General features: G+C 43.9%; 1 protein-coding gene across 1 annotated transcript in view; it reads right to left on the reverse strand.

Annotated features, from left to right (window-relative positions):
* The window catches only part of LOC111144971 (pantothenate kinase 1), a 110483-nt gene that overhangs the window by 58366 nt on the left and 41751 nt on the right, over nt 1-10366 (reverse strand). The window lies entirely within an intron of this gene.

Consider the following 10366-nt stretch of genomic DNA (forward strand, 5'->3'; position numbering starts at 1 on the left):
CCTGGCAATCAGAAACAGGGCTGGACATGCTCAGTAGGCAGAACAAATTTGGGTGGTGAGGACCTTACCAAAGTTATGTAATCCCTTGAGGCCTCAGCTTTTGAATTTAACCAGGCCCTGTTGTGAGAAATCTACCTAAAGTAGCTGGTACAATCCTGGCACACAGTAAATTCTTCAAAGAAGCAGTTATTTTAATGACATTGTTATTAGCAGTTCACCCTTCAAGTGAGGGGAGCAAACCATGCTCACAGCCATATTTTGTGTGTGACTAGTTATGTGGGATGTTCTCCAACATTTGTATGGACTGAATCTGCAAAGGAGAGGCCAGCAAGTGTGGGCTGGGCCACTGGGTTGCCAAGAACCCGGATAGGCAATTGCTTCCCAGAGATACCCAGAGCCACAGCTTTGGAACCATAGGGATTGATGTTTTTGAATATAGGTGAGGTTTGGTGGAATCTGGAGCCAAAGGCCAAGAAAGGATTCTCGAGGTGTCTTCAGTGCAAAGCTGGTGGGTTTTTACTAAAGCACCGGTACAGAACCCAAGGACGGAAAAAGCTGTTGCTGCCTGCAGCGCTGGGATTGCGAGGGGGCAGCTGATAGTATACAGTGGGGTGGGGAGAAGTAAAGATAAGGGAAATTCCAAAGGGACTTTCATATGCTAAAGAAGACTCAGCAGATACTGGATGCCTTGCTGTAATTAAACCAAGGTTGTTTTTTCTTCCAACAGGGCATTCACTTTAAGACCGTTGGGAGCTTCCTAGAGGAAGGCTAAACTCTGCCTGCCTCAAGTATTTGTCAATAAGGACATTTAATTTTTTTTTTTTTAAGATTTTATTTGTTAGAGAGAGAGAGAGCATGAGCACAGGCAGACAGAGTGGCAGGCAGAGGCAGAGGGAGAAGCAGGCTCCCCGCTGAGCAAGGAGCCCGATGTGGGACTCGATCCCAGGACGCTGGGATCATGACCTGAGCCAAAGGCAGCCGCTTAACCAACTGAGCCACCCAGGCGTCCCAGGACATTTAATTTTATCTACATTTCCTTCTGCCTTTGTTTCTTGCATCAGGGTCCACTTGAGAACTCCCATCCATCCACTCATTTTTACAGATAAGGAAACAGCCACAGAGAGATGGCTGAGGTCATTAAGAGCAAAACTAGGGCTAAACCCTAAATCTTCTATTCCTGACCTTATATACTATTTGAGACATAGAGGAAAAACAAGCAAACAAACTTGGGCGCTATGGCTCCTGTCTATCTCTCCTGCCTCATCTCCAGCTCCCTGTGCTCCTGCTATAAGGCAGCCTGCCAGTTCCTCAAATTATTTATTATCCCTTTGCACCTTTTATTTCCATTGCCTGAAATGCTCTTCCTCGAGACCTCTTTGTCCACTAGATTCTGACTCAATCCTCAGACCTCTGCTTCAACCTCTTATATTTGGAGAAATCTTCCCTGACCCTTAGGACTAGATCAGGTGTTCCTACTCCCTACACTGTATCTTCATGACTGTATCAGTCTGTAACTCTGTAATGCATCTGTTCCCTTATTTGTCAACGGGGATAATAATAGGGCATCACTGAATTGTTACAATGATGAAATGAATTAACATATGCAAAGTGCCCAGCACATCATAACTCCTGTGAAAAAGCTACATATTGTAATGGGGGCCCAGGGGTGCAAGAGCCCCTGGCTCAAGGGGTCCCAAACAGACCAGGTCTGGCCATTTGCCACTGACAAAAATCCAAAGGGAGAGAGACGAGTGGTGGTGAAACAAGAAAGGGATTTATCTCAGCGAGGCCAACACTGGGAAGACCTTGGACTAATGTCTCAAAGACTGTCTCCAAAGTGCTAAAAGTACTTCCAGGTTTATATAAGGAAAATGTGGGACAAAGGTCAGTGGGTAAATGCAGCTGGGTAGTCAAGGTCAGGTTGGTCAGATTGTCTTGGGGTCAATCACCCAGGCCTTGCTGGCCCAGGCCAGTCCTTACTGCTTGAGTAGTTCTGGTTCCCATCAGGGGATGCTTTGTCCACAGGGTCTTATGCCTGACTTTAAGAGATAAGCTGGAAAGAAGAACTTATTCAGTAAGAAAGTTTGAGGTCAAAATAGAGGGAGTTGAAGTCCTCTTCAATATTACCATTTGACTGTCGGTCTGGACCTCTACCCCCAACAACACACACACACACACACACACACACACTCTCTCTCTCTCTCTCTCTCTCTCTCTCTCTCTCTCACTGTGATCTCCATTAAGGCAGATGACTCTTGTTCCTCATTGTATCCTTAGGAAACTTTTGGTAATCATCTGTGACTGAATAAATGACTTGCGTGATATTTTACCCAGGATGTCTCTTACTTTCTACTGTAAATTAGCTTAAAAAAAAAAAATCTCCATTGCTATTCCTAAGTATTCAAAGATAGAGTTTTCAAATTCTCACATAAGTTGATCTGAGTAGTTTGGGAAGCAGTTTATATCTGAGATACAAGTAGAAGCTTTAGCCGTTCAGTACCTCCAAGGACATACTCTCTCCAGCCTGATTCCCGGGCATGGTGAGGAAGGCCCGAGCCAGGTGGCTCCGACCCAGGCAGGGCAGAAGTACTGGTATTGGGACAGAATGTCCTCCACCTGCTTACTTGCTCCTGTCCTCATCAGTCTGGTGCCCTGGAACCGTCACACCGGGCACGTGGAAGAGAGGAAGTCAGGTGGCATCTTACAGGTCAGAATACTTACAGGAGTTATTCAGGGTAGGTGTACCTCAGAAAGGTAACTCTGAGGTATGAGCTTTCATGGGCTCCAGCAGGGGCAGGGAACAAATGTCTGGAAAAGAGTGAGAGGGGAAGGAACCCACAAGCCACTTCTCTGCCTTTATGCATTCATTCACTCTCACTCATTCATTCTTTCATTGATTTAGCAGTCATTCATTCAGTGTGTACTATGTTGTAGGCACTAAAAAAGACGGTGGGAATATAGAGACAAAACAGATGCCTTCACTTCCCTGGAGGAGTTCACAGTTCATAGCAAGAGAGATAAGTCGATGGTTCTCCATCAGTGTCCACAAAAATAACCTAGGGACTTTCTACTTTTTAACTCTTCATTGAAAATAACATATGTACAGAAATGTATGCATAACCTAAGGATAGAGCTCAGTAAATTTTGCACAAATAAACACTCTGTGTAATTGGCACCTGATCAAGAAACAAACATTACCAGTCATCTAAGAGAGTTTTCAAGAGCAGATTCTGAGCCCAGGTCCATGCACTGGTTTGGAGCACGGGAGTCTACATGGTGATGATGGTAGGTATTTTTTAATGTATTTTATTTTATTTTTTAAAAAGATTCGTTTGTTTATTTATTTGAGAGACGGAGGGGGAGGGGAGGAGCAGAGAGGGAGTGGTTGAGGAACAGGGGGAAACAATCTCAAGCCGACTCCCCCCTAATCATGGAGCCCCCTTGGGGCGATCCCATGACCCCAAGATCACAACCTGAGCTGAAATAAAGAGTCGGTCGCCCAACCGAGCCACCCAGTCACCCTATGATAAGTATTTTTTTAAATTAAGGAAGCAAAACTGTTGCAAAAAACCATTTTTGTTTCTTAGCAAACAAACTTTTTTTTAAAAACAAGATTATGATGTAGATGGTCCTTCACTGGAGAAACAGTGAACAAAGCCAAGCATCACTTCTGCCAGGCAAGTAGCTCGGGAAAACTCCGGAGAGGGGGCTCGGGACGGAGACAGAAGAGAGGGTCGCTAAGATGGAGGTTAACGCGGGCTTCTGGGAGGAAATAATCCTTAAACTGAATTTTTAACAATAATGGGATTTCTTTAGGGAAGGTTGAAGAAAATCCACTCAGAAGGAGGGAAATGGAGACTCCGTGGGTGGGTTTGAAACCTTCTGGTCTGTTTGGGAATCTGCCAAGAGTTCAACGAGGCTGAAGGACTGCTTAGCAAGGGAGGAGAGTGCTCACAGCTGAGTCTGTTGCAGGGGTCCGCATTGAAGATGGCTTTCTGCCAGCAGGAAGGAGTTTGAACTTCTTCCTCAGGGCCTGGGAAAACCATGAAAAAGACTTAGCTATAGAAAAACTACAAGATTTGCATTCTGGAAGGATCTCTGGTAGCTGCCTAGAGAACAGATTCGGGGAAGAGGTCATTATGTAGGGAGATCATGAAAAACGCTATTGGAAAAGTTCATATAACTGGTAGTAAGGGTCTGAGTAAAGGACATGGCAGTGGGAACGAGAACATTGGGTAGATTCAAGAATTTTTAAGGGTAGAATCCATAGGACTTGATGGCCATTTGGAAGGTAAGCGAGAGGTAAGGCTAGGATGATTTCTGTTTCCAGTTTGGGCAACTGGCAAAGTGGTGGTTTCAACATGCATGATAAAATAGGCAGAAAAGGAGAAAGATTCTCCAGAATCTTTCTCTCTATTCTCTCTGGAGTTTACACTTTAAAAAGGATGATCCTTTAAAAATACAGATCTGGGTGCCTGGGTGGCTCAGTGGGTTAAAGCCTCTGCTTTTGGCTCAGGTCATGATCCCAGGGTCCTGGGATCAAGCCCTGCATCGGGCTCTCTGCTTGGCAGGGAGCCTGCCTCCCCCTCTCTCTGTGCCTGCCTCTCTGCCTACTTGTGATTTCTGTCTGTCAAATAAATAAATAAAATCTTAAAAAAAAAAATTCAGATCTGACCCTAACATATTTGTACCTAAATTCCTTCATGGATGCTCAACAATTCCTAACATTCTAAACTCTCTAACAGGCTCATCCCCATCCTTCGTACTCTGCCTACCTCAGCCTTTATCTCCTCCACTCACGCTTACACCCGGTGCTCTGATGAGATCACAGGTACAGTTCCCCAAAGGCCTTCTCAGCAGATCCCCCCAGAATGCGGGGGTGGGGGGTGGAGCTGTGGTGTAAGCCATATCACTCTACTTATCACAGTCTGATTCACACTTACCATGTTTCATTGTAAAATAAGAAGTTTTTTTTGGTCCCCTCAAGGATGGGCAAACAAGAAACTAAAACCTGGGCACCTGGGTGGCTTAGTCGGTTAAGCATCTGCCTTTGGCTCAGGTCATGATTGGGATCCAGCTCTGCATCAGGCTCCCTGCTCAGCAGGGAGTCTGGCTCTCCCTACTCCCTCCCCCCCCTTTCTGCTCTCTCTCGTTCACTTTTTCAAATAAATAAATAAAATCTTAAAAACAAACAAAAAATCCCCGTCCCATCGAAGATGTGTTCTTTTCGACCACCTGGGGGTTGTAAATTGAAGGTGTGGATTAGAAAACAAGTATATGGTACATATATACAGTGGAATATTATCCAGCCATCAAAAAGAAAGACATCTTGCCATTTGAGACAACTTGGGATAGACTTTGAGGGCATTATGCTAAGTAAAATAAGTCATATAGAGAAGACAATACTTTAGGATCCCACTTCTATGTACAGTCTAAAAAACAAAAACAGAAACAGAGAACAGAGAACAGATTGGTGACTGGAGGTAGTGCAGAATGGGTGAGGGTGGTCAAGATATACAAACTTCCAGTTATGAAGTAAATAAATTATGGGCATGTAATGTACAACATGGTCACTATAGTTAATAGTGCTGTGTTGTATATTTAAAAGTTGCTAGCAGAGGGGATCTTAAAAGTTCTCGTCACAAGAAAAAAAATTTTAACTATGTGTGATGATGGGTGTTAATTAAACTTTTATTTTCCTTTAAAGATTTTATTTGTCAGAGAGAGAGAGCACAAGCAGGGGGAGCAGCAGACAGGGGGAGAAGCAGGCTCCCCACTGAGTAAGGGACTCCCAGGACCCTTGGATCATGACCCAAGCAGAAGGCAGATGCTTAACTGACTGACCCACCCAGGAATCCCTGTTAATTAGACTTGTGATCATTTTGCAATATATACAAATATTAAATCATTGTGTTGTACGACAACAACAACAAACAACAAAAGCCAGGAAAGGAAGTAGGCTGCATTTATACCTGTGTGTTATCTACCTGGTCCTTGAAGGACTTCTGACAGCTCTCAGCCTCCCAACCCAACTGTAGGGGCTCCTATCTGTGAATTCCCAGGACCCAAGACAGTGCCAAGCACAAATGTGAGCTGAAAATATGTGTGTGGAATCATTGGAGGATGCAGTTCCCTCATGGTACAGGGAAAGATGCTGAGGTCTCAGAGTGGAAGGAGAGGAGAGGTGCCCAGTATGGGTGAGCAGGGGCCACAGGCCTCCCCGAGGAGGTGGGCTGAGATTCAAGAGAGCAATCCTGATTGGCCCATGTCTGTGGTTGACTTTGGAGTGGCCGATGAAACACAGGGAAGGTCTGGGAGACTTGAGGAAAGGTTTCCTTCCATTAAAAGAGGGAGGTCAGCAATGTGAACTTATAACCTAGTGTTTAGTTATTGGTTATTTTCTGAAGACAAACATAAAACCTGCTTGCCATGCCATGGTTATATGTTATCACTGCAGAAGTTGTAGTTATTTGCCAAAATGGAGATAAAGTCAAACATGCTCAAGTTCTTATCCAGGAAGTTTTAATGATGCTACAGTATGAACATGGAAATAACGTATGCTTCAAGACAGTGTAAAAAGAATTACTAGGGGCACCTGGCTGGCTCAGTCATTGGAGCATGTGACTCTTGATCTTGAGGTTGTGAGTTCAAGCCCCATGTTGGGCGTAGAGATTACTTAAAAAAAAAAAAAATCTTTAAAAAGAATTATTAGAACTTTAGCTGCCAGAATAATATTGAGCCAAGATGAACTTCTTTATTTCATTTTTGCTTTTGTTACAGATGCTGGTGCCTTGCTTAGAGATTCGCCATGAGGCCATTTCATACAAGTGATACAAGAGACAATTTTGGAGTATAGCACTATTTTCAATGACAGTGATTTTCATATTGCTTTTTCAGGGCCCTAGAGAGCAGAGCTGCCTTGGGGAGTCAGAGGCCACCAGAAACAAGACAAAACTATCCTAGTGCCAGAGTGCCTGGGTGGCTCAATTAGTTAACCATCTGACTTTGGCTCAGGTCATGATCTCAGGGTCCTGGGATCGAGCCCCACTCAGCGAGAAGTCTGCTTGTCCCTCCAACCCTCTCCCCTCATGCTCTCTCTCTCTCTTTCTGAAATAAATAAATAAAATCTTAAAAAACAAAACAAAACACAAAACCTGTCCTGGTGAATTAATAGTGGTAGCGTGAGGTTCTGATGGACCCCTTCATTAGGGCCTCGATTTTTTCCTTTCTTCAGAATTGAGCAACTACTACAGAGTAGACACCAAGCTAAGTACCAGGGATACATTCTTGACCAAAACCAAAGTCCCAGCCCTTGTGTAGATTACAGAAAAGACATGCAGTAAAGCATATAATCACCCAAAAAGCAAAGGCATAAGTACATTCTGACAAGTGGGGAAAAGTAAGGCTGCCAGTGCCATGAGGACACCTACCAGGGTGACCTGACCTAGTCTTAAGCTTTAGCAGAGGAAATGGTATTTGAGCTGAATTCTACTTTTTTTTTTTTTTTCCATGTCGGCTCTATGCCCATAATGCGGCTTGAACTCATGACCCTGAGATCAAGAGTCGTTCGCTTGGCTGACTGAGCCAGGCAGGTGCCCCTGTGCTGAATTCTAAATATTGAATAGAGGTTAACTGGGTTGGGGTGAATGCAGAGGAGGTATTCCTAGCCTATTCCTTCTACATCATAAATTTGGTAGACACTTCATAAATACTTGCTGAACGAAAGAATGATTTGACCCTGTCCCTCTCAATTGGACAAATCAAACGTAAGGAAAATTACTCACTGAAATGCATCACTGGAAAGGTTTAGGTCAATCCTTCTCTATTTACTGTTCTTTCACGTTGGTTGCTCTTCTCTCCATTGATGGGAGTATTTTCCACCCAATACTTACTTACTTACTTTCAAAGATTTCATTTATTTGACAGAGCACATGCAGGGGGAGCAGCAGGCAGAGAGAGAGGGAGAAGCAGGCTTCCCGCTCGCCGAGCAGGGAGTCCAGTGTGGGGCTGGATCCCAGGACCCTGGGATCATGACCTGAGCGGAAGGCAGATGCTTAACCGACTGAGCCACCCAGGCACCCTCCCACCCAATACTCTTGTTGCCTGTTTAAGGGTCTTGTTTGTTTTGTTTTGTTTTTGGTCAACAGAGATGGAAAAATATAGCACCAGCACCACCAATAATAACTGTGTATATAGGAATGGCAGGAATGGAACACATCCCACATGAACAAACTTCCTGTTAGTCACTAATATTTTTTAAGTACCTACTAATTATGATTTGGTGAAGGGGGATAGGGTGTGGTGGCTAGAAATGTAATAGGCTATAATCAGAGTGACCCCAAGTACTGGGCATGATTTCAGGAATGGAGCTGGGTTTCACAGAATTATAATGGTTTTATTATCTAACATTTATTGAGTCCTCACAGGCCATACACTGTACTTAGCACGTAAATGTCATCTTTTCTTTTAATTAGCACAGTAGGCATGTGAGTTGGGTATGGTTATTCTCCTCATATTCCAGATGAGGGAATGGAATCAAGAGAAGCTCATTAACTTACCCCAAATCACATAGCAGAAATGTAGAACTGACATTTAAAATCACACTGAGGGGGTCCCTGGGTGGCTCAGTGGGTTAAAGCCTCTGCCTTCAGCTCGGGTCATGATCCCAGGGTCCTGGGATCGAGCCCCGCATCGGGCTCTCTGCTCAGCAGGGAGCCTGCTTCCTCCTCTCTCTCTGCCTACCTCTCTGCCTACTTGTGATCTCTGTCTGTCAAATAAATAAATAAAATCTTTAAAAAAAAATAAAATCACACTGAGGTGGCTCTAGAACCTGAACACTTCATTTTATTATTTTTTTAAGATTTTATTTATTTATTATTTATTTATTATTTTATTTATTTGATAGAGAGAGAGGAATCACAAGTAGGCAGAGAGGCAGGCAGAGAGAGAGGGGAAAGCAGGCTCCCCGCTGAGCAGAGAGCCCAACATGGGGCTCGATCCCAGTACCCTAAGATCATGACCTGAGCCGAAGTCAGAGGCTTAACCCACTGAGCCACCCAGGCACCCCAACGTGAACACTTCATAACTCAATCATGGTGCCTCCCAAAAGGCAGTGTGTCTCTCATTGCCTAAAGTTTTGTCGTGGTTGCAAATGTCTGCTGTCATACTCCACTACCTGCACTGTGTTGCCTTTCATCACAATTGTTGGGTGCCTTTATTTCTCATTATTTCTTTGCAGTTTGGATTAATCTTGTTTACAAAAGAGGCTTTTTCTCTTTTAAAAATTTTCCTAGCTATAACAATCTCTACTTTGTATTTATTCAAGATATATTTTTAAATGATGCTACCATTGGGGCGTCTGGGTGGCTGAGTGGGTTAAAACCTCTGCCTTCGGCATGGGTTGTGATCCCAGGGTCCTGGGATTGAGCCCCGCATCAGGCTCTCTGCTCGGCGGGGAGGCTGTTTCCCTTCCTCTCTCTCTGCCTGCCTCTCTGCCTACCTGTGATCTCTGTCTGTCAAATAAATAAATAAAATCTTCAAAAAAAAAATGATGCTACCATGTGCAAGCCACTGTGCCAAGTAATGAAGTTACAGTGATGAATAATGCAAAACAAATTCCCTTCCATCACGGAGCACACCTGGGTGGAGGGTAGGGAGAGAAGGTGGGGACAGGGGGATACAGAAAATAAACAAGTAAATAAATAAATATAGATTGTGCTAAGTAACGTAAAAATTAAACAAAATGTTCTTCTCTTCCAGACAACAACTGGAGGAGAGGAACAGTTTAGATGGTGAAGTTGAGGAAGCCACAATTGATGTGGTACCTAGAGGTTGAGAGATTAAGATGGGAACTGTCATGTAAAGAGATTTGGAAGAATATTCAGCATATAGAAGAAAAATGTGTGTGTGTGTGTGTGTGTGTGTAGACATTTCACCACAACCAAAGTTCCAGTATTTGGGAGATGCTGGTGATTCAGGTATATGCACCTTCCTTTGAGAATGCTAGCAGTGGTAAGGAGAGTTTTCTGTTAGGGTCCCAGTGTTCAGGATACTCAGATTTGTTGTACAGCCTCCCTATTTTCCAGAGGAAATCCCTGCTAAGTTGTGAAGATTCTTCATCTGCAAAAAATAAAAGTCACTTGAACTCTTTTCAGCATAAAATGAATACAGTGGACTGGGTGGATAAGAATCCTGGGAAAGGCTGAACGGGCAGCCTCCAGGCTGAGTTTCCAGTAATGACCTCTGAGAATTCCATCACAGTATCAGTTTACTCAGGGAACTGGGGTATGGGAGCTGCTACTTCTGGTACAACGGTAAAACAAGAAATGAGAAAGCAAGAAAGCTGTTGCTTCTACTGCCATTTTTT

Source organism: Enhydra lutris, unplaced genomic scaffold (genome assembly GCF_002288905.1).
Source record: "Enhydra lutris kenyoni isolate GAN:26980312 unplaced genomic scaffold, ASM228890v2 scaffoldscaffold12, whole genome shotgun sequence".
Classification (NCBI taxonomy): Eukaryota; Metazoa; Chordata; class Mammalia; order Carnivora; family Mustelidae; genus Enhydra; species Enhydra lutris.